Source organism: Giraffa tippelskirchi, chromosome 11 (genome assembly GCF_054371585.1).
Source record: "Giraffa tippelskirchi isolate mGirTip1 chromosome 11, T2T-mGirTip1v1.2.pri, whole genome shotgun sequence".
Taxonomy (NCBI): domain Eukaryota; kingdom Metazoa; phylum Chordata; class Mammalia; order Artiodactyla; family Giraffidae; genus Giraffa; species Giraffa tippelskirchi.
Window position 1 is genome coordinate 64,823,174 of NC_137285.1, and position 24,789 is coordinate 64,847,962.

Below are 24,789 nucleotides of genomic sequence, written 5' to 3' on the forward strand. Positions count from 1 at the left end.
TTCATTCAGCAGCTATACATTTTATGCCTATTTTTTCCTGTTTTCATTAGTGTTGGGTTTACGTTAATGACTTGTACACTGTCCCTCTTCTCTTGGAACTGATATAATTAGGCAGTATTGATCGACCGATATATAAAAACCCCTTCTAGGTCAAAGCTTCTAGATAACAAAGACATTACTAAGAACCACAAGTGTACTTGTGGTACACTTTATTCAGTGTACACAATATTTAGTCCTCAATAAATAAGCATTAGGATGGCATAAAATCTGATATAGTGCAAATGTTAAGGTAAAACACCTCAGCTATGATTATGTAACCAAGAGTACTTAATACAAAAGGACTCTTTAGGATGTTCTTCAACAATAGGTAATACTTCAAGGGCAACATTCATATACTCCTCAAGGAAAGGTAGGCTCACTTCTTGCCACTTTTCCAGGATTCAGACAGGGCTTGGCTCATAACCAGCAATCAATGGACAAAACAATGACTTAAAATCAACAGTAAAAAAAATAAAAAGGGACTATATTTGATGTAGGCACACAGGGAGGCAGAGACTGCTGGGGCTTTTTTGGTTGTTTGTTTTTGTTTAAGAAATCAAACATACTGAAAGACATAACAATGTCCATTTCCTAATTTGAAAAAAAAATAAATCTTATATAAAGCTGTAACTATGAACATACTGTTTGGTCATGATCAGTTGTAAGATACATTGCAAGTCATTTGTTATTACTAATAAAGTAGTAAAGTAAATATTTCATTTCTTCAAAGAAAAAGGCAACGTTCAGAGAACTTTGGAGAGAAGAACACAAAGCAAATTATCATCCACTGACAGCCCTTTGAATTTCGAACTGTCTTGACTTGCCCAATTCCACTTAAGTTGCTGCTCTCTGACCTTTTAAATTCCCCAGTGCAATCACTGAAATAGTACATAGTGATTAATGACCTTGGGTGCCACACAAATAATTCTGGATAATATGCTGTGTGAACTAGGGAAAATTGTTCTCTAAGCAGACAAGAGGGCACAGTTTTCCAGAGAGAAAAATAGTATATGCAAAAATGCATTGTGAGACAGCTTTATGTGAGCTGAGAATTTCCTGTGTTAAATTACTTTTTACTTGAAATATCTAGAATGGTTTCTTTGTTCTGCACTGGCAGGATGGGAAGTATATCCCTCGCTGACTCTGGTATGGAGCACTCATCTCTACTAAGTTGCTGGCTACCTTAATCATTTAGTATCTGAAATTTTAATTTTTGTAGAGAAGTAAACTGTAAGATTGAAACTTGCATAGGTCTATGTAGATAGAATGTCAAATATATCTAGGAAAAAATGCTTAAACTTTTGGAAAAGAAGTGTCATTAGATTCTTACCTCACATGATCCATTAAAATGAAAAACTCAGTGGATGAATAAATAAAATGTTAAAAGCTTAATACATAGATGGGTGCACCCTGATATTGGAGAATAACCGCAGGCATAAAATGTACCTCAGATCATCATGGCATTCTATGAATCAGTCATAAGCTACCTCACCTTTTCTGCCATCACCTTAGATAGCCCTGCTCCGTAACAGAGAATCCACAGCTTATTCTAAGGGCACACCAGAAGGGGATGCTATATTCTGTGTTGTTTGAGGTGTATGGGAAGCAGAAACAAATGAGCATGTCCTCTTCTCCGTAGTTTGTCAAAATGTATGCGAAAGAATGTGCTTCAATGGCTGTTTCCTCCAAACTGCCTTTTCTCAGAAGTTCTTTGTGTTTTCTCCCCAACCCGAAGAATGACTATTCCAGATGTATCTCCTGCCTGTAGCAGTTTGGGAACTTACCTGAGTTTTCCTGCAGGGGGAAACATCCACCAGTTTATAAGAAAAAAAAACACTAAGACCTGTAACAACAGCAAACTGGCTTTAGCAAAGATTGTAAGCACTTTTTTAAAAAATAAAAGTTGCACATACGTTTGCTTGATTCCTGTTCTATTTTCCCTGGGTGAAGGAATGTGTGCTATCTTAAATAAATATTAGCTAACCATTTTATAATATTTATTGTATATACGATTCTTGGCTGTCCACATAATCTAAAAGCATACCTGGCCACCTATTCTATTTAGTTTATCTGCAAAGCTAGAAAAGGCTACCAGGTCACAGGTGAAAGCTAAAGGAACAAGAGGGATATTCAGGAATGAATAAAATGTGGGCTACCATTCCCTCAGTGTACTGACTGCCCCTCATGGCCGAGACACTGTGCTGTGTGCTAGGGATACAAAAGGGAACACATTGATGTTTCTGAGTTTGAGTTCAAAGAAAAAAGACATAACTTTGGAAATAAAGCATTTGAAGACTTTTTTCCATCTGATTTTGAAGATGTTTGTTCTTCAGGGAGATGAACTGAGGCATGTTGTTGTCATCTTGCTTTATCTTTTGGCTTAGAGAGAAGCTACTTTTACTTTCTTCATTTTTTACCTTGACCTCAAACCACCCAATGCTTCCCTGATGGCTCAGCAGGTAAAGAATCTGCTGGCAATGCAGGAGACATAGGAGACTCAGGTTCTATCCCTGGGTCAGGAAGATCCCCTAGAGAAGGAAATGGCAACCCACTCCGGTATTCTTTTTTTTTCCTTTTGATATTATCATTAAATTTATTTTGAAAGCATCAAGGTCTCTCAGTTAATCTAGGTTCTGCCCTCGAGAGTAACGTCTAGAAACAAAGGCACAGAAAAATCTTTTGTTCCTCCAATTTCCTGGAGCAGTACTGACAGTTACCACAATGTAAAGTCATTGAAGTGAACTCTTTATAACATTAACAGAGCTGGGGTGACCTACTTCAGGACTCCTGACTACAAAAACAGTAGTTTCTGGTCCTGGCTAAAGGGCAGGGAGACTTACTGGGGGTGAGGAGAGGAACAGGCCGGTAGCTTGGAGGTCAGCAGATATCTGAAATAGCACTGGCTATAGTATTCAAACGGAGAAGGCAATGGCACCCCACTCCAGTCCTCTTGCCTGGAAAATCTCATGGACGGAGGAGCCTGGTAGGCTACAGTCCATGGGGTCGCTAAGAGTTGGACACGACTGAGCGACTTCACTTTCACTTTTCCCTTTCATGCACTGGAGAAGGAAATGGCAACCCACTCCAGTGTTCTTGCCTGGAGAATCCTAGGGACGGCGGAGCCTGGTGAGCTGTCGTCTATGGGGTCACACAGAGTCGGACACGACTGAAGCGACTTAGCAGCAGCATAGTATTCAAAATCGTTCATTCAGTTCAAGATCTGTGTCTCGTAGGAAGCTCTTCCCAAAGTCCTCAGGCCTCAGATAAGTTGCATCTCTCAGTGATTTTATAAAAGTTTGAGCTTGAATCTCTGGTAACAACTCACTTGTATAAGTTCCTTCCCCAACTATGAGGATGACAGTCACCAGGTGGGGGCAGCCAGGAGGCTTCAATGAACTAAGGCGTGCGACGTGCTCTGCGCAGTGTGACGTGCTCTGCGCAGTGTGACGTGCCCTGTGCAGTGTGACGTGCTCTGCGCATGCGCAATGTGACGTGCTCTGCGCAGTGCCCCGTGAGCCTATGGTCAAGTCTGAAGGATGGAAGCGACTGCGATCACGCTGCCGTGACTTCCCACAGCCTGGGTCACTGATTTCGGCGTTTCATCGTGCGCTGTCTCATGCTGCTGGGCCGCGTCTCCAGTGTGGGTCTGTTTACCGTAGAGCCTTTAACAGCGACAAAGGCAAGGCTTATGCCTAACATGTCTGCATCAGCTTCTGTGGAGCTTCTTTGGCATAGGCTGGACAAGACAGAGGACCGGTGAGCAGAGAGTAATTAACCATCAGGGACTCAGAGACTGAGTGAAGGGACAGTGGATGAAGGGGGTAGAGGTGCCAGTTGGCTTGGACCTAGACTAATAGGTCTCTTTCCCACGGAATAGAAGCTCCATTGTTTCCTTATTCCGTCTTATATAACACTCATATATCTATACACAGTGTTCTGTGGGACTGAATAAAGGAAAGAAATTCAGACAAGCGCCACTCGAGAGGCAATCATCTCCAGTCTCTTAATGCAGTTTTTCCAGGACTAATACTTTTTCCAAAGATGCTAAAAAGCTATCAGAGATATAATTTGCCAAATATAATTTGCCAGAGTGAAACACTCTTGTTAGAGAACTCCTAGAGAGGCTTCAGTGCTTGCTTCTCTTCTCTGGATGTGTATTTAGCTCACTGTTGTTATTGTTTAGTTTCTAAGTCATGTTAGACTATTTGCAACCCTGTGGACTGTAGCCCACCAGGCTCCTCTGCCCATGGGAATTTCCAAGCAAGAATACTTGAGTGGGTTGCCATTTCCTTCTCCACACTCGAGTATTCTTGTCTGGGAAATTCCATGGGCAGAGGAGCCTGGTGGGCTACAGTCCTCAGGGACACAGTCAGATATGATTGAGCATGCACTAAAGGCAGCCTCAGATAAATGAGTGTTGGATTGATGGTGCTGCTACAGTGATGTTTCCAGAGCCCACTCTGGTTGTACCATCCTTGTCCCACCACTTCCATGGTGCCCTCAGGCCTAAATTCTGCTGTCACTGTCTGGCTTACACCTACTTTTCCAGTTGTCCTTTATAGGGTTCCTTTGCTTGTAAGACACTTAAATTTGAGAAAACAAGCTTAAATAAAAAGAGGACATTTATTTTTGAAAAATACAGGGGTATGCCTCTAACAAAATGCAAGGGCATATAATACAGTCTGGTCTCATGAGAGATTATAGTTAGAGCTAAAGAAACTCATCCAAAATCAAGTGCTATCTCTGGTTCTCATGGTCTGTCATCTATGCTTTTCTTTGGTGTCTAATTACTTTTTTTTTCTTTCTCCATGGACAGGTTTTCATGAATTAATAAATTCAGTAAATTCTTATAGAGTGATACTACATGTATCCTGGGTACTGTTCAACACTATTCTAGATACAGGCAAATGACAAACATTTCAGTCCTCCTGGAGCTTATGTTCTAGTTGGGGAGAGAGGTTATAAATCACAATCCAAATGTACTGCCTGGTAAGTGCTATAAAGGAAAAAAAGATAAGAGAAAGTGACTGCTGGGCTTTTGTTTTTGCCACGAGGCTTGGGATCTTAGTCCCCCGCACTGGGCCCTGGGCAGTGAAAGGACAGCATCTTAACCACTGGACCACTAAGGAGTTCCCCAGATGGGCCTTTTTATATGGGAAGGGGAGTGACGTTTGATAAGACAGTGGACACTGTGGACCCGGGCTACCCTGACTTGCCCCTCTGCTCCCCATGGTCGGCCCCAGGCTCCAAGTTGTAAGCTCTGGCCCGTTGTACCTTGCCAGGAATCCCTCCACTCCTCCAGTTTATCTCTTGGTCTGTGCAAATTCTGGGTCATCATGCCTATTATACTTTGGTTTCTTTTTTTTTTAATTTTGAAAAATTTTATTTATTTTTTAATTGAACAACAATTTCTTTACAGAATTTTGTTGTTTTCTGTCAAACCTCAACATGAATCAGCCATAGGTATGCATATATCCCCTCCCTTTTGAACCTCCCTCCCACCTCTCTCCCCCTCCCACCCCTCTAGGTTGATAGGAGCCGCTGTTTCAGTTTCCTGAACCAGACAGCAAATTCCTATTCAGTTCAGTTCAGTTGCTCAGTCGTGTCCGACTCTTTGCGACCTCATGAATCGCAGCACGCCAGGCCTCCCTGTCCATCACCAACTCCCGGAGTCCACCCAAATCCATGCCCATCAAGTCGGTGATGCCATTCAACCATCTCATCCTCTGTCGTCCCCTTCTCCTTCTGCCCCCAATCCTTCCCAGCATCAGGGTCTTTTCCAATGAGTCAGCTCTTCACATGTGGTAGCCAAAGTATTGGAGTTTCAGCTTCAACATCAGTCCTTCCAATGAACACCCAGGACTGATCTCCTTTAGGATGGACTGTTTGGATCTTCTTGCAGTCCAAGGGACTCTCAAGGGTCTTCTCCAACACCACAGTTCAAAAGCATCGATTCTTTGGTGCTCAGCTTTCTTTATAGTTCAACTCTCACATCCATACATGACCAATGAAAAAACCATAGTATTGACTAGATGGACCTTTGTTAGCAAAGTTATGTCTCTGCTTTTAAATATGCTATCTAGGTTGGTCATAACCTTCCTTCCAAGGAGTAAGTGTCTTTTAATTGCATGGCTGCAAGCACCATCTGCAGTGATTTTAGAGCCCAGAAAAATAAAGTCAGCCACTGTTTCCACTGTTTCCCCATCTATTTCCCATGAAGTGATGGGACCAGATGCCATGATATTAGTTTTCTGAACGTTGAGCTTTAAGCCAACTTTTTCACTCTCCTCTTTCACTTTCATCAAGTGGCTCTTTAAGTTCTTCTTCACTTTCTGCCATAAGGGTGGTGTCATCTGCATGTCTGAGGTTATTGATATTTCTCCCGGAAATCTTGATTCCAGCTTGTGCTTCCTCCAGCCCAGCGTTTCTCATGATGTACACTGCATATAAGTTAAATAAGCAGGGTGACAATATACAGCCTTGACGTACTACTTTTCCTATTTGGAACCAGTCCATTGTTCCATGTCCAATTCTAACTGTTGCTTCCTGACCTGCATACAGGTTTCTCAAGAGACAAGTCAGATGGTCTGGTATTCCCATCTCTTTCAAAATTTTCCACAGTGTATTGTGATCCACACAGTCAAAGGCTTTGGCATAGTCAATAACGCAGAAATAGATGTTTTTCTGGAACTCTCTTGCTTTTTTCGATGATCCACCGGATGTTGACAATTTGATCTCTGGTTCCTCTGCCTTTTCTAAAACCAGCTTGAACATCTGGAAGTTCATGGTTCATGTATTGCTGAAGCCTGGCTTGGAGAATTTTGAGCATTACTTTACTAGCATGTGAGATGAGTGCAATTGTGTGGTAGTTCGAGCATTCTTTGGCAATGCCTTTCTTTGGGACTGGAATGAAAACTGACATTATCCAGTCCTGTGGCCACTGCTGAGTTTCCCAAATTTTCTGGCATATTGAGTGCAGCACTTTCGCAGCGTCATCTTTGAGGATTTGAAATAGCTCAACTGGAATTCCATCACCTCCACTAGCTTTGTTCGTAGTCATGCTTTCTAAGACCCACTTGACTTCACTTTCCAGGATGTCTGGCTCTAGGTGCATGATCACATCATCTTGATTATCTGGATCGTGAAGATCTTTTTTGTACAGTTCTGTGTATTCTTGCCACCTCTTCTTAATTTCTTCTTCTTCTGTTAGGTCCATACTATTTCTGTCCTTTATCGAGCCCATCTTTGCATGAAATGTTCCCTTGGTATCTCTCATTTTCTTGAAGAGATCTATAGTCTTTCCCATTCTGTTGTTTTCCTCTATTTCTTTGCGTTGATCGCTGAGGAAGGCTTTCTTATCTCTCCTTGCTATTCTTTGGAACTCTGCATTCAGATGGAAATATCTTTCCTTTTCTCCTTTGCTTTTCGCTTCAAAGAAATTACTGTTGGTTATCTATTTTGCATATGGTAATGTGAGTTTTCATGTTACTCTTGCCATACATCTCACCCTCTCCTCCCCTTTTCCCATGTCCATAAGTCTGTTCTCTATGTCTGTTTCTCCATTGCTGCCCTCTAAATAAATTCTTCAGTACCACTTTTCTAGATTCCATATATATACATTAGAATGTGATACTTATCTTTCTCTCTCTGACTTCCTTCCCTCTGTATGAAAGGTTCTAGGTTCATCCACCTCAATAGAACTGACTCAAATGTGTTCCTTTTTATGGCCAAGTAATATTCCTTTGTGTATATGTACCACAACTTCTTTATCCATTCATCTTTCAATGGACATTGACATTCTAGCTATTGTAAACAGTGCTGCAATGAAAAATGGGATACATATGTCTTTTTCACTTTTGGTTTTCTAATGGTATATGCCTAGGCGTGGGATTGCTGGATCATATGGTGGTTTCATGCCTAGTTTTTTTAAGGACTCTCCATATGTCTTCCATAGTGGCTGTATCAATTTACATTCCAACCAACAGTGCAAGAGTGTTCCCTTTTCTCCATACCTTCTCCAGCATTTATTGTTTGTAGACTTTTTGATGACGGCCATTCTGACCGGTGTGAGGTGATATCTCATTGTAGTTTTGTTTTCCATTTCTCTCATAATGAGTGATGATGAGCATCTTTTCGTGTGTTTGTTGGCTATCTGTTTGTCTTCTTTGGAGAAAGTTCTGTTTAGGTCTTTTCCCCACTTTTTGATTGGGTTGTTTGTTTTTCTGGTATTGAGTTGTATGAGCTGCTTGTATATTTTGGAAATTAATCCTTTGTCAGTTGTTTCCATTGCTATTATTTTCTCCCATTCTGAAGGTTGTCTTTTCACCTTGCTTATAGTTTCCTTTGCTGTGCAAAAGCTTATAAGTTTAATCAGGTCCCACTTGTTTACTTTTGTTTATATTTCCATTACTCTAGGAGGTGGGTCATAGAAGATGTTGCTTTGATTTATGTCATCGAGTGTTCTGCCTATGTTTTCCTCTAAGAGTTTTATAGTTTCTGGTCTTACATTTAGGTCTTTAATCCATTTTGAGTTTATCTTTGTGCATGGTGTTACAAAGTGTTCTAATTTCATTTTTTACATGTAGCTGTCCAGTTTTCCCAGCACTACTTATTGAAGAGTCTTTGCCCTATTGTATATTCTTGCCTCCTTTGTCAAAAATAAGGTACCCATAGGTGCATGGGTTTATTTCTGGGCTTTCTATCTTGTTCCATTGGTCTGTATTTCTGATTTTGTGCCAGTACCATACTAACTCGAGGACTGTAGCTTTGTAGTATAATCTGAAGTCAGGAAGGTTGATTCCTCCAGCTCCATTCTTCTTTCTTAAGACAGCTTTGGCTACTTGGGGTCTATTGTGTTTCCATATGAATTGTGAAACTTTTTGTTCTAGTTCTGTGAAAAATGCCATTGGTAATTTGATAGGGATTGCATTGAATCTGTAGATTGCACTTGGTAGTATAGTCATTTTCACAACATTGGTTCTTCCTACCCAGGAACATGGAATATCTCTCCATCTGTTTATGTCATCTTTGATTTCTTTCATTAGTGCTTTATAATTTTCTGTGTACAGTTTCTTTGTCTCCTTAGATAAGTTGTTTCCTAGATATTTAGTTCTTTTTGGTGCAATGGTGAATGGGATTGATCCCTTAATTTCTCTTTCTGATTTTTCATTTTTAGTATATAGAAATGAAAGTGATTTCTGTGTATTGATTTTGTATCCTGCAACTTTGCTAAATGCACTGATTAATAATTTTCTGATACTATTTTTAGGATTTTCTATGACAGTATCATGCCTTCTGCAAACAGTGAGAGCTTTATTTCTTCTTTTCTGATCTGGATTCTTTTTATTTCTTTTTCTTCTCTTATTCCTGTAGCTAGGATTTTCAAAACTATCTTGAATAATAGTGGTGAGAGTAGACATCCTTGTCTTGTTCCCTTTCTTAGGGGGAATGCTTGCAGTTTTTCACCTTTGAGAATAATGTTTGCTGTGGGCTTATCATATATGGCCTTTAGTATGTTGAGGTAGGTTCCTTCTATGCCCATTTTTTGAAGAGTTTTAACCATAAATGTGTGCTGAATTTTGTCAAAGGCTTTTTCTGCATCTATTGAGATAATCATATGGTTTTCATCTTTCAATTTGTTAATATGGTGTATCACATTGATTGATTTGCATATATTGAAAAGTCCTTGCATCCCTGGAATAAACCCAACTTGATCATGATGTATGAGCTTTTTAATGTGTTGTTGAATTCTGTTTGCTAGAATTTTGTTGAGGATTTTTGCATCTATGTTCATCAGTGATATTAGCCTGTAGTTTTCTTTTTTTGTGTTGTCTGTCTGGCTTTGGTATCAGGGTGATGGTGGCCTCATAGAATGAGTTTGGAAATATTCCTTCCTCTGCAATTTTTTGAAATAGTTTTAGAAGGATAGGCATTAGCTTGTCTCTAGGTGTTTGATAGAATTCACCTGTGAAGCCATCTGGTACTGGGCTTTTGTTTTTTGGGAGATTTTTGATCACAGTTTTGATTTCAGTGCTTGTAATTGGGTTGTTCAAAATTTCTTCCTGGTTCAGTCTTGGAAGATTGAACTTTCCTAGGAATCTGTCCATTTCTTCCAGGTTACCCATTTTATTGCCCTATAGTTGTTCATAATAGTTCTTTTAACTCTTTTTATTTCTGCATTATCTGTTGTAACCCCTCCTTTTTCATTTCTTCTTTTTTTAACATGTTTATTACAACAGATCCAATTCACATCTGACTAGCTTTGTTTCCTCTTCCCGCCCACAGCCATGTTCATTGGGCCATTTCCTCATATTTGAGCAATCAATGTACTTTCAACACACATGCCCAGCAGTACTTTAAGTCCATTCTTACAGGGGCCAAATGGATTTCAATAATTTATACAAACAAGTGGGTTACTCTCAATCACTGCAATTTTAAGCTACTGAACACAGGAATGAAAAGATTATAGAAAAGTGTCATAGCAACAGTGCCTTAAGAAAGGGGAAAAAGGGGAGCCTTAAAAAATGGATAACATCAGATCATGGATTTCAGAGGGAAATGGAACACACGGGAAATGAAAAACATTTCTCTGCAAAACAAATGGAGAAGCACTGCTCTTGATCAGGTGCAAGTGTAGAAACAGTCATTTCATGATATTTTGTACACTGCTCTTAGGGTTCAAAATCGCATCCTTAGACACAGATCGCCTGGCGCTTGCACTGAATTTTTGAAAATGCAAGATTTCTGAATGATAAATTAACCCCCAGATTTTTCTTTAAAAAGGCTAATTTTGCAGACAGGTTTACATGAAAGGCCAGGTATTTAGCCCTCTCAGCATTGATTAGTTTTGGATGTCTAAGCTCTGTTACACATAGCTTCCCGTGGCTTCACTCTACAAAACATATTTACAACATGAAGAATACATCTACAAGAAATCTGCATTTCAAGAGTTTTACAAATCAATCTTGTATCTTTCCCCTGAATTGAATCTCACAGACACCGACCTCTTGTCATTTCCTTTGCCTAGCTTAACGGCCCAAAGTCTACTTAAATGCAGCTCAAAAATGTTAAGACCGGGTGACAGATTTACAGTTCCTGTTCTTAACACTATGTGCAATTATTCACATCTTCATTTCATGAAGGAATTCTGATTTTTTAGCTTTTTGAGTTCCTTAATCTGTTGTCTCAAAAATAGTATCCTTTGCTCTCACAAAGTTTCTTGAATTTCACATACTCAGAATAAAGATCTTAATTTTTTTTTAGTTCAGTACAAATTTCTGAGATATGAACACTTCCCATGTTATGGGCTTCTTCTCGCAATCTTGATGCCTGCTTCTCCACATGATCTTCAGGCCACCCTTGAACGTGTTTGATGAGATTTTCATTGAAATGTGCTGCGAGTGTCGGTGTTAGTGAACACGGAGGTTGGACAGAAGAGTTCTGCAGTACAACTGCTGTATTTGATGCGTTACTACTGGACGTGTGATTTGGACCAGGTGAAAGACTTCTCTGGCTATCTGAGCGCTGAAGACTTTGAGGAGTACCAGGTTCATGACCTTGCTGCTTGTCAGCAGTTACAGGCTGCTGTGTGGCTGACTGTGAAACTGATCCTTGCTTAACTACTGGAGTACTAACCTTTGGCTGGGATGAAACAGGAGGAGTACTGATCAAAGGTGTGGTGGGGACTGTGTTTGTCTGGGGTGTGCTTATCCTTGGAGACACACACAATCGTGGAGATGATGCATCAGACGTTAAAGACGTGGAGGCTGATTGGATGGTTGGGCTTGTGTGGAGAGCTGAGCAGCTTGAGAAATCAGAGAAGTTATGTTGAAAGCAGATGGTCCAGCAGTAAGAAAGTTATGAATTATAGACTGCAATAAGGCTTGTGTCACAGCTGCTGTAAGAAGTTCATTTATTTTGGATGTGTCCACATTAGAATTATTAAGTTGCAGCATGGCTTGCAAAGCAGGAAGCAACTGTCTAAGCAGATTTGGGTCCTGAAGTAATGGAGGTATTGGTGACTGTGGAACAGAAGAGACAAGATTGCTGAAGCAGGTGCTAGAGGTGCAGACGTGGGGTTCAGTCCAGAGGCTGAAGATGTGGAAGTTGTGCCAGAGTGTGATACAGACTTTTCTCCTGATGTAGATTCTTTTCTTTCCGTTCTTTGAGCAGGGACAGAAGATGTTGGTGTAGGCAGTTTTGATAAAGTAGATGCTTCATTAGCATCAAGTGGTGATCAGACTGTAGAGTAGAAGGAACAGTGCTTGGGGCAGCAATTGGATGAACCGCTGGTTTGATGGAGTGCTATACTGGCGCAGAACTACTGTGAGTCTCTGCTCTTGGCGGTCTGTAGCCTCTGTCATTGTGTCTGCTTGTCTGAGACAAAATATTCCGTGGGTGCAAACTACTGGCATCACTGGAATGCTTGTCCTCCATTCCACTGGCAAACCCACCAGTGGCTGGTGCTTGCATGACCTCTTTTCTGTCACTGCTATCTTTTGGGGAAGCCATTAACTGCCATCTTGTTTGTTTCTTTTTGTCTCTCTTCTCTTTCAAGCCACTCTTTTGGTTTTTCCCATTGTGAAACTTTTGTTTGACAATTGTTGTAGTACTTTTTTTCCCAGAAGAGCTAATATGCTCAGATCAGTCATCTGCAGAATCATAAGGTGCATCTGAAGTTTTGCTTGGATTAGAAGAATGTGAATTTGAGCTATAAAGAGCACTATGGTTGTGCGAATTTTCTTGGGGAGAGTAACTGGTCCCACCAGCCCTCTCTCTAACTCTGTGAATGTGCACATTTTTGGTTTTACTATGACCTGTGCTGTCACTGTATTTGTTTTCAGGACTATCAGATCTCCACAACATTTCGTATGGTGGTGAAGGATCTGCGGCATCTCGCATTTTTTCATGTCTGTGATCACCACTACTGGGGTGACACTTCGTGAATACTTAAGGGCCCATCACTGAGCCTCTGCTGTTTCCTCACATACAATTAGCATCAATGCCAGCTGTGAGAGAGTGTCCGGGGAAGAGGGGAACCGCTGCGGGAGGCAGCAGCCGCAGGTGGGAGAGCAGGCGACGGGCGTGCAGGTCCGCGAGCCCCGGCAGCACTCAGTGCCGCCCGTCACTGGCACCATCGCTCCGGGCCATCTCCTCTGCCCGCACCAGGCTGACACTCAGCTCAGGCCGGCAACGGCAACGGGAGGAGGGGGCCAAGACGCGCGTCCTGCCGCCCCGTGGAAAGCGCAGGTGCCTCCTCAGCCTTCTCCTCCTCCCATCCGCAGACTCCTCCCTTCCTCTCCCCGCCTCTGCAGCCACTGGGTCCTTTGCCTCCTTCTCCAGCTGCCCCGGGCACCGCTGTGGCTTCACCAACTTCTTTTTTCATTTCTAATTTTGTTGATTTGATGCTTCTCACTTTTTTTCTTGGTGAGTCTAGCTAAAGGTTTGTCAGTTTTATCTTCTCAAAGAACCAGCTTGTAACTTTATTAATCTTTACTATTGTTTCCTTCATTTCTTTCTCAGTTATCTCTGTTCTGATCTTTATGATTTCTTTCCTTTGGCTATTTGAGGGTGGGGGTGGGGGTTGTTCTTATTTTTCCAGTTGTTTTAGGTGTAAAGTTAGCTTGTCTATTCAAGGTGTTTCTTGTTTCTTGAGGGTTTGCTATAAACTTCCCTCTTAGACTGCTTTTGCTCCGTTCCGTAAGATTTGAGTTGTCATGTTTTCATTGTCATTTTTTTCTAGGAATTTTTAAATTCCTTTTTGATTTCTTCAGTCATCTGTTCATTATTTAGAAATGTATTGTTTAACCTCCATATGTTTCTGGGTTTTTTTTTTTTTACACTTTTTGCTTGTAACTGATGTCTAATCTCAGTGTTGTGGTCAGAAAAGATGCTTGCTATGATTTCAATTTTCTTAAGTTCACTGAGGTCGATTTGTGACCCAAGATGTGGTCTATCCTGAGAATGTTCCATGTGCACTTGAGAAAAGCTGTATTCTTCTGCATTTGGATGGAATGTCCTAAGATATCAGTGAGAGCCGTCCTATCTAATGTATCATTTAAGACTTGTGTTTCCTTATTAATTTTCTGTTCTGATGTTCTGTCCATTGGGGTAACTGGGGCGTTAAAATCTCCTACAATTATTGTGCTACTATCAATTTCTCCTTTTATGTCTCTTAGTGTTTGTCATACGTATTGAGGTGCTCCAGTGTTGGGTGCATAGATATTTACAATTGTTATGTCTTCCTCTTGGATTGATCCCTTGATTATTATGTAGTGTCCTTCCTTATCTCTTGTAATATTCTTTATTTTAAGGTCTACATTGTCTGATATGAGGATTGTTACTCCAGCTTTCTGTTGCTTTCCATTTGCATGGAATATGTTTTTCCATCCTCTCACTCTCAGTCTATATGTTGCTTTAGATCTGAAGAGGGTTTCTTGTAGACAGCATATATATGTGTCTTGTATTTGTATCCATTCAGCCTGTTTGGGTCTTTTGGTTGGAGCAGTTAATCCGTTTACATTTGAAGTAATTTTTTATATATATGTTCCTATTGCCATTTTCTTAACTGTTTGGAGTATGTTTTTGTAGATCTTTTTCTTCTCTTGCATTTCCTGGCTACATAAGTGCCTTTACCATTTGTTGTAAAGCTGGTTTTGTGGTACTGTGTTCTCTTAACTTTTGCTTGTCTGTAAAATTTTGATTTCTCCATCAATTTTGAATGAGATCCTTGCCAGGTAGAACAATCTTAGTTATAGATGTTTCCCTTTCAGTACTTTAAATATATCCTGCCATCCCCTTCTGGCCTGCAGAGTTTCTGTTGGAAGATCAGCTGTTCAACCTATGGGGTTTCCCTTACATGTTACTTGCTGCTTTTCTCTTTCTGTATTTAATATTCTTTCCTTGTTTTCAATCATTGTCAGTTTGAAGAATATGTCTCTTGGCTTGTTTCTCCTTGTTTTCAATCGTTGTCAGTTTGAAGAGTATGTCTCTTGGCTTGTTTCTCCTTGGATTTATCCTGTATGGGACCCTTTGCGCCTCTTGGACTTGATTGACTATTTCCTTTTCCATGTTGGGGAAATTTTCAACTATAATCTCTTCAGAAATTTTCTCCTACCCTTTCTTTTTCTCTTCTTCTTCTGAGACCCCTATAATTCTAATGTTGGTGTGGTTAACGTTGTCCCAGAGGGCTCTGAGACTATTCTCAGTTCTTTTCATTCCTCTTACTTTACTCTGCTCTTCAGCAGATATTTCCACCATTTTATCTTCCAGCTCACTGATCTGTTCTTCTGCTTCAGATATTCTGCTATTAATTCCTTCTAGGGTATTTTTAGTTTCAGTGATTATGCTGTTTGTCTCTGTTTGTCTATCCTTTAATTCTTCTAGGTCTTTGTTCATTGATCCTTGCATTTTCTCCATTCTGTTTTCAAGGTTTTTGATCCTCTTTACTATCGTTATTCTGAATTCCTTTCAGGTAATTAGCCTATTTCCTCTTCATTTATTTGGACTTGTGCATTTCTAGTTTGTTCCTTCATTTGTGCAGTGTTTCCCTACCTTTTCATTATTTTTTTAAACCTTATTATGTTTGATGTCTCCTTTTCCCAGGCTTCAAGGTTGAATTCTTTCTTCCTTTTGGGTTCTACTCTTATAAGGTTGGTCTAGTGGTTTGTGTAAGCTTCATGTAGGGTGAGATTTGTGTTGAGTTCTTTTCTTTTTTCTTTTTTTTCCTTTGATGGGCAGGGCTGAGTGAGGTGGTAATCCTGTCTGCTGATGATTGGGTTTGGATTTTTGTTTTGTTTGTTGTTTGTTGTTTGGCACTAGTAGCAACCTACACAGGGTGCTACTGGCAGTTGTGTGATGCCAGGTCTTGTATACAAGTGGTTGCCTTTGTGGGAGTTCTTGCTGTTTGAAACTCCCAAGGGTTACGAGTTCTCTGGAAGTCTAGGATCTTAGAGTCAGCACTCCCACTGCACAGCCTCAGGGCCTGATCTCTGGCCAGGAATGGAGATTTCACGGGTGGTTTGCTATGGTATTAAGTGGGGTTAAAACAAATACCCCCAAAGGAGAAACCAAAGATGAACACCAGACAAATGGCAGTTACAAAATCAGGCACATAATAATTAAAATAATGTAATATACCCATATACACATACACCCATAAGCAAAATCAAAACAGTCCAACAAAAATAAAGCACAATAGATTGACCCGGCAAACAAAGGAAACCAAAAATGATATCCACCTGTTAAGAACAAAACTAACTAAAGCACAAACCAGAAAACAAAACTAAAGCATCGTGCCAACTTTGGAATAAAACGATGAACCAAAACTAACAAACATGGTGAGGAAAAGACAGAAAAGAAAGAAAGACTAGAAATGCAAGGTTAAATAGAGGTAGATAAAGAAAACTTGTATATATTAAAGATTAGCTGCAGGGCAAAAGAATATAGGAAAACCAAACAAAGGAATTAATGTACAAAAGTAATAATAGGTTAAAAAAATTTTTAAGTTATAATTAAAAGAAAGAAAAGGAAAACTCCAGGAAACTGCAGAAGACCATGTAGAGACAGAGGTTTGTAATAGCAATCACAAATGTGATTGAAAAAAATGGAAAAGCTTAATTAGATTTCATAGTGCTAATAAAATCGACAACTACAACAGAGGGGGAAGAAAAAAAGAAAAAAAATCCTAAAGAAACTACAGAACAAGTAAATATATAAGAATAGTACATGATTTTCTTGAGTCTGCTGGGAGTCACAGTCCACCTTGCCTCCGTAGGATGCCCTCCAACACTGCGCTAGTCTCCGGACCTGATGCAGGGGCAGCTCAGACTCTAATCTTGTCCTTCTCCTGTGTGTTCTTGCCTCCAATGTCCACAGCTATCAGAACTATTGCCTTTTCTTTTGTGGCAGCTCTCAATGTCCTTTTATATATTCCATAGACTCAGAGTCTGGCTAGTTGATCTTGTGGATTTAATGGGCTGCTTGTACAGCTGGTGGGAAGGTTTTGGATTTTCTTCCGTAGCCACCCTGCCCCTAGGTTTCAATTGTGGTTTTATTTCCACACCTGCATGTGGGTCGTCCACTGGAGTTTGCTCCTGAGGCTGCCCTGGAGGGCTTGGGTCTTCCCTAGTGAGAGCCAGGTGTGGAGGTGGTGAAGCTACTTGGATCGTAGGGGTTCTGGCAGCACCAGGTACTCAGGGGAGTTGGTGGCTAGGGCAGCAGGAAATATAGTGCTCTAGAAGGGTATGGCAACCCACCCCGGTATTCTTGCCTGGAGAACACCACTGACAGAGATGCCTGGCCAGCCACAGTCGACAGGGTCACAGAGAGTTGGACACGACTGAAGCAACCCTGTTTTGCATAAATGCAAGACATTTTTTGCCTGTATCAGCCCTGCTTCAGGAAGGTTGACAGTGAAGGTGGCACATCTGCTTGGGTCGTGGGGACCCTGATGCCTCCAAGCGTGCAGGGACATGGACTGTCTCATCCGCATGAGTTATGGCCCTATCAGAGTCTTTTTTTTTGAGCCTCTGGTATCTGGTGATCAGAAAGCCTCTTTGGCTAGTTTTCCCCCTCAGATCCCCCCCCCCCCCCAGGCACTTAGAGAGCTCCCTGGCTTGGGGTCCTTTTCTGTTGTTCGTGCATCAGGCACGTAGAGGGACCCCCTGGTTGCAGTCCTACTCTGTATATGGTGCATCAGGCACTTAAAGGGGCACCTTGAGTGGGGTCTTACTCTGTTGTTCCATGCATCAGGCCCTTGATGGGCCAGACTTTCTATTGTTCAGCTGCCGATGCTGGCATGTGAGGAGATAGAGGCTGCGGTGATGGCTCCACCCCATAGGGTATGACTCAGCAGTATCACTTGGCTTCCATGGCTGCCTGGCTTTCCTCCACAGGCATTTCCCACCACTATCTCCTCCCTCACATCCCCTCAATCCGTCTCTTTACAGTCAACAGCAGCCCTCACCCTGGGATTGCTCCACAATCCCTACACTCCATTTCCCAGCCACTGTGCCTTCTAGGGGACCTGCATCCTTGTCCGGGGTATGCGTGGCTATGGCAAGGACTGTCTGTTTCTCATTCCATTTACGTTGCCACAGATCAGCTGTTTCACTCTCAGCCTTAAATGTTTCTCCTCTGACCCAGACGATTGCCCTGATATGGAGATCCGACCCCTGCTTCAGTTGCCCCACCCGTGGAGGGAAGATCCAGTCCTACTAACACTCCTGTTCCCCCCTCAACCCCCCCGCAGTTCCTTTGTCCTACCGAGCTTTGCATGGTTCTATATATTCTTTTCTGGTGGTCAGGCATGCCTGTCCACTCTCAGCTGGTGTTCTGCAAGCACTTCTGTGTCTAAAGGTGTATTCCTGATGTATCCATGTAGAGAGATGTACTCCACGTCCACCTACTCCTCCACCATCTTATCCATCACAATTACATGTTAATCTGTAATTGGTGAGTTCAGTCACTCAGTTGTGTCTAACTCTTTGACTCATGGACTGTAACCCACCAGGCTCCTCTGACCATGGGATTAACCCAGCAAGAATAGTGGAGTGGGTTGCCATTTCTTTTTCTAGGTAATCTTTCTGACTCAGGGATTGAACCCATGTCTCCTGCAGCTCTGGCATTGGTAGGAAAATTCTTTACCACTGAGCAACCTGGGAAGCCCTAATCTATAATTACCTCATTTAAAAAGTTTGAAAGTGAAAAAGTGAAAGTGAAAGTCTCTTGGTCATGTCCGACTCTTTGCAACCCCATGGACTATACAGTCCATGAAATTCTCCATGCCAGAATACTGGAGCGGGTAGCCTTTCACTTCTCCAGCGGATCTTCACAACCCAGGAAAGGAACCCAGGTCTCCCACATTGCAGGCAGATTCTTTACCAGTTGAGCCACGATTTGGTTTAAAAAGTAAAAGCTTATCATGGTAAATTATTATACTAAAAGTTTTAGTGAATAATACCACCCAATGATGAATGTGATTCAGTTCTTAATTTCAAGCAGTTTATAATGTATTACCTATGGTGAGTAGGAAGGGAGCTAGCCTTCATTCTACATGAATGAATTTTTAGCACTGCACGTGAGGTTCTCCTTATGTGATTCCAAAATACCTTTCTATCCTCATCTATCCCCAAGTTTCCCAGTGCCTCCTACATTCCAGTCTTTTCTATTTCCCAAATATTCCAAGCATTCTTAAGATCCTATGCATGTGCTCTTGTGGTTCTATTGAGAAGAAATACTTTTTTCCCTTTCTCTATTAAAATATTTTCATCCTTTATTGCCTTTTCAAATGCCACAGCTCATTTGAAGATCTCACTTATAGTCTGAATCACCAAGTCCTTATTCTACATTCTCATAATAGTTCATCTTTTTGCTTTGTATCTAATTTTATACATTATTTAAGATTTGATTAAGCAGCTTCCATCCCGAGGTCAGGAAGATCCCCTGGAGGAGAGCATGGCAACCTACTCCAGTATTCTTGCCTGGAGAATCCCATGGACAGAGGAGCCTGGCTGGCTACAGTCCATGTGGTCACAAAGAGTTAACAACTTAACATGCATATATTCAATATTTGATTAAACAGTCTAAATTCCCTCTCTCCTACCCCATGCAATTATTACAAATCCCTTGAAAATAACTGAATCACATTCATTTCTGAGAATTACTATCCTCTATGGCTCCTAATACAGTCCCTCGCATGAATTTTAATATCCACTGAAATTTATTGCATGCTTGCCATTGCCAAACATTGTTCTAAATGCTTTCCATATATCAAATAACTAATTCAAAACAAGGAAGTTCTTATAATCTCTATTTTACAAGTAATGGAACCGAGGCAGAGAAAGTTTTAAGTCCTTGTCCAAGGCCACAGCTTCTATACATAATGTGATTGAGTTTGTACTATTCAGCCTCTTGTAACATTGCCTCTAATATTGCCTTCAGTTGCCTTCAATGATTGACAGTCCAATACAACTTATGGAAAACTCTCTGAAAATAGATTATTTCAGCTTATTAAGTAGAAAATATTATTGATTGCTAGTTATGTATCAGACACAGTGACAGATGCTTTCACACAAATTAGCTCATGGAATACTGGTGTCCCCATTTTATAAAAGTCACAAGTAAAACCTAGAGCTACTAAATAATTTAGCCCATATTGCCCAGTGGGTAAGTATTAGAGGTTTGTTTGTTTGCTTTCATTAGGTCAAGCTACAAATTAGAATTACACAATTGTTTATAAAATCTGACAGAACAAATTAAATGAGCTCTTTCTGATAAAGCAATTGAGCCCAGAGTAACAATGGCATCTTGGAAACCTGCCCTCCATTTGTATCTAGAAATTCTGTTATCTGAATCTATTGTTTGACCTGGTTCTGTCTTACACAAAGTTTTCTTTCTGAATGCTTTCAAGTTCTCAGTGTTGATACGAGTTGCTGTGAGGTATCTTGTTATGAGTTTTTGGGTTTATAAAATGTTTAGAAAAATAATTACATAATGAAGCTGATTTCTTCTGTCAGTGAATTTACTTAAGATGTTAGATGGATTTTAAGTCAATCATCACTTGATGCAGAATCCCTTCCCCTCCTATTCCCTCCTGCCTTCACCTATCATGTGCCTAGGACTTGTTAGACATTTGGAAAATCCAAAGAAGTGTTCACTGGGTTTCTATTCTTGAGGACTTTTTAATTCCATTGACTGGATATTATTTCAACCATTAAACAACTAAGTACTTCACAGTTGTATTTTCTAATTTTTATTTCTAATAGTTGTCTTTTCTAATGCAATTCCATGTATGTAATTTATATAATTATATATGTATAATTGTAATCATTATATATGAACATATAAAATAAAAATTATATATATATATATAACATATGTATTCATCTCAAGGTTCCTTAAGTTTTTTTAAATGTGTGAAAACTATTAAATTAAAAAGAGGATGGAGCTATACAACTTCAGGCTCACTATACAAAATTGTTCTCTTTTCCTATAAGAATTTCAGTAACAAACATAGCTTTAATAGCAATATACTCTATAATTTTTATTACAAGTTAAACATAATGAATTAGTAGATTAAAACTGGCAAAAGACAGATATAAAGTTGCCCTCTTTTGATCCACATATGGAGTAACTGCTGTTTTTTCTATCACCTTTGCCTTTACTTTGTAATTTTGCTCCTATTAAAGTTCAAAATCTCCCAAGCTAAACAAGAGAACAAAAGAACAATGATAAAAAAGCACAAGATGAAAGGGCAGAGATCTTGAGAGCAAAGCAGCAACATTGCTTTCTCATTTGCAAAGGAATGATGTCCAGTCATGATTGGCAGCATCACCAGCTGGGATCCACTTAATGCAGATTTTGTTCCTTAATTAATTTGTATCTAAATCACATAATGAACACACAGAAATAAGTGTATAATCAAAAGCTTTTTCATGTGTGCCACACGTAAGTGCATTACTTGTTCATTGAAATGACAGGAAAGATCAAAACAGTCAGCCAAGGCTTCATGAGAATGTGGAATTTTGAGCTGGGCCATGAGATGAAAAGATGAAATGTTCTGTGAAATGTATAGATGAGATGAACAGTATCTCAGTGGGAAACAATACTTAGGAGAAGGGTTTGGAGAGAAGTGACCCTAAAATGTGTTTGGCACTGAACTGATTCAGCCAGTATAGCTATTAACAATTACCAGAATTTTATATGGAAATAAGTAGCCATCAATAGGTAACATCTATTAGATATAAGTGGAGAAGGCAATGGCCACACACTCCAGTACTCTTGCCTGGAAAATCCCATGGACGGAGGAGCCTGGTAGGCTGCGGTCTATGGGGTTGCTAAGAGTCGGACACGACTGAGCGACTTCACTTTCATGCATTGGAGAAGGAAATGGCAACCCACTCCAGTGTTCTTGCCTGGAGAATCCCAGGGACGGGGGAGTCTGGTGGGCTGCCGTCTGTGGGGTCGCACAGAGTCGGACACAACTGAAGCGACTTAGCAGCAGCAGCAGCAGCAGCATTAGACATAAGTTAGGTCTTTGGGAGCCTCTCCACAATCTATCAATTTCCAGTAAAAATAACTGTCAGACAGAATGTATCTACACCTACAAACAAACCAAGATCAAGCAGACAAATAAATAAATAGAAATCTGTTTGTCAGTTTGAGGCCCAGCTCTGTCTTTTTAGGTGCTCTGAACTTAACAGACATGAAAGGTTCACTGGAGTCAAAACCTATAATATTCCAAAGGCAGGGTCAGCTGACCTTGTGTTTAGTATTAGGCACCTGGACTTTTCTGAATAGGAAGTTGCCCAAGAGCAATGTTTTGGAATCAAGCCATAGCCACCATACTACAGGGCACAGACTCCTGGCCAACTGGGCTTTTATACTCAATATTTCTGGTTAATCCACATGTCTTCAACATAATTTCACCAGCAAAAACTAATTTCTAACCTTAATTTTGCTAATTAACAAAGCATCTACTGTTGATTATAGATAAGATAGTTTAAAAGCTCATAGGAACTCTCTCCTCTAAGAGGGCCCTTTTGGTTAAATGCCAAAGCAACATCCCTGGGATGTGTATTCCCCCTTTGGGCAACTCACCAGTGCCAGTGTGAATTAAAGCTAATTAATACACTTTTTCATACCATACTGTCTCGGATGAGGGGTTTAAAAAGCAGATCACCATTGACATAGCAGATGGAAACAGCAATAAGTCCTTCAGTGAAAGAAGCAATTTGCAGTTAGCAATAGTCTGTCCCTCTGTCCACCCAAGTAACCTTCACACCATCCTCCCTGCACATTCAACATCCTTCTGCCAAGGAAAAATACTCAAGTTCCATCCAGTTACTGTGGCTAGCTCAAATATAAGGATCCCTGAGTGATAAGCAGCTTCTCTATCTAGTCCATAGTGACTCCTCAAGCCCAGAAAATGTATAACCTAGAAAGAATTTAGATATGTATCTACATCATTCCCAGTAGACACACAATACAAAATGAGGACCAAATTCTGGCCTGAGCACATCACTTACTTATAACACTATGCTAACAGGTGGAGAGTGCTGACAAAACATGGTCCACTGGAGAAGGGAATGGCAAACCACTTCAGTATTCTTGCCTTGAGAACCTCAACAACCGTATGAAAAGACAAAAAGATAGGACAATGAACGATGAACTACCCAAGTTGGTAGGTGCCCAATATACTACTGGAGATCAGTGGAGAAATAACTCCATAAAGAATGAAGAGATGGAGCCAAGGCAAAAACAACACCCAGTTGTGGATGTGACTGGTGATGGAAGTAAAGTCCGATGCTGTAAAGAGCAATATTGCATAGGACCCTGAAATGTCAGGTCCATGAATCAAGGCAAATTGAAAGTGATCAAACAGGAGATGGCAAGAGTGAACATCAACATTTTAGGAATCAGCAAACTAAAATGGACTGGAATGGGTGAATTTAATTCAGATGACCATTATATCTACTACTGTGGGCAAGAATCCCTTAGAAGAAATGGAGTAGCCATCATGGTCAACAAAAGAGTCTGAAATGCAGTTCTTGGATGTAATCTCAAAAACAACAGAATGATCTCTGTTCGTTTCCAAGGCAAACCATTCAATATCACAGTAATCTAAGTCTATGCCCGACCAGTATACTGAAGAAGCTGAAGTTGAATGGTTCTTTGAAGATCTACAAGACCTTCTAGAACTAACACCTCCCAAAAAATGTCCTTTTCATTATAGGGGAATGGAATGCAAAAGTAAGAAGTCAAGGAACACCTGGAGTAACAGGCAAACTTGGCCTTGGAGTACAGAATGAAGCAGGGCAAAGGCTGATAGAATTTTGCCAAGAGAACACACTGGTCATAGCAAACACCCTCTTCCAACAACACAAGAGAAGACTCTACACATGGACATCACCAGATGGTCGATACCAAAATCAGATTGATTATATTCTTTGCAGCCAAAGATGGAGAAGCTCTATACAGTCAGCAAAAACAAGACCTGGAGCTGACTGTGGCTCAGATCATGAACTCCTTTTGCCAAATTCAGACTTAATTGAAGAAAGTAGGGAAAACCACTAGACCATTCAGGTATGACCTAAATCAAATCCCTTATGATTATATAGTGGAAGTGACAAATAGACTCAAGGGATTAGATCTGATAGACAGAGTGCCTGATGAACTATGGACGGAGGTTTGTGACACTGTACAGGAGGCAGGGATAAAGAACATCCCCAAGGAAAACAAATGCAAAAGGGCAAAATGGTTGTCTAAGGAGACCTCACAAATAACTGTGAAAAGAAGACAAGTGAAAGGCAAAGGACAAAAGAAAAGAAATACCCATTTGAATGCAGAGTTCCAATGAGTAGCAAGGAGAGATAAGAAAGCCTTCCTCAGCAATCAATACAAAGAAATAGAGGAAAGCAATAAAATGGGAATGTCTAGAGATCTCTTCAAGAAAATTAGAGGTACAAAAGGAACCCTTCATGCAAAGATGGGCACAATGAAGGACAGAAATGGTATGGACCAACAGAAGAAGAAGATATTAAGAAGAGGTGGCTAGAATACACAGAAGAACTATACAAAAAAGATATTCACAACCCAGAAAATCATGATGGTATGACCACTCACCTAGAGCCAGTCATCTTGAAGTGTGATGTGAAGTAGGCCTTATTACGAACAAAGCTAGTGGAGGTGACGGAATTCCAGTTGAGCTATTTCAGATCCTAAAAGATGATGCTGTGAAAGTGCTGCACC

The 24,789-nt window shown here is 40.6% G+C and overlaps 1 long non-coding RNA gene and 1 pseudogene across 1 annotated transcript; one reads left to right on the forward strand and one right to left on the reverse strand.

Annotated features, from left to right (window-relative positions):
* Positions 1-3,552: 3,552 nt before the first annotated feature.
* LOC145526800 (uncharacterized) lies at positions 3,553-24,564 on the forward strand. The gene is made up of 2 exons (XR_014069193.1): positions 3,553-3,795; positions 23,087-24,564. It is a non-coding gene; the product is annotated as an uncharacterized LOC145526800 (long non-coding RNA).
* Positions 11,160-12,966, reverse strand: LOC145526799 (WW domain-containing adapter protein with coiled-coil pseudogene; annotated as a pseudogene).
* Positions 24,565-24,789: the final 225 nt, after the last annotated feature.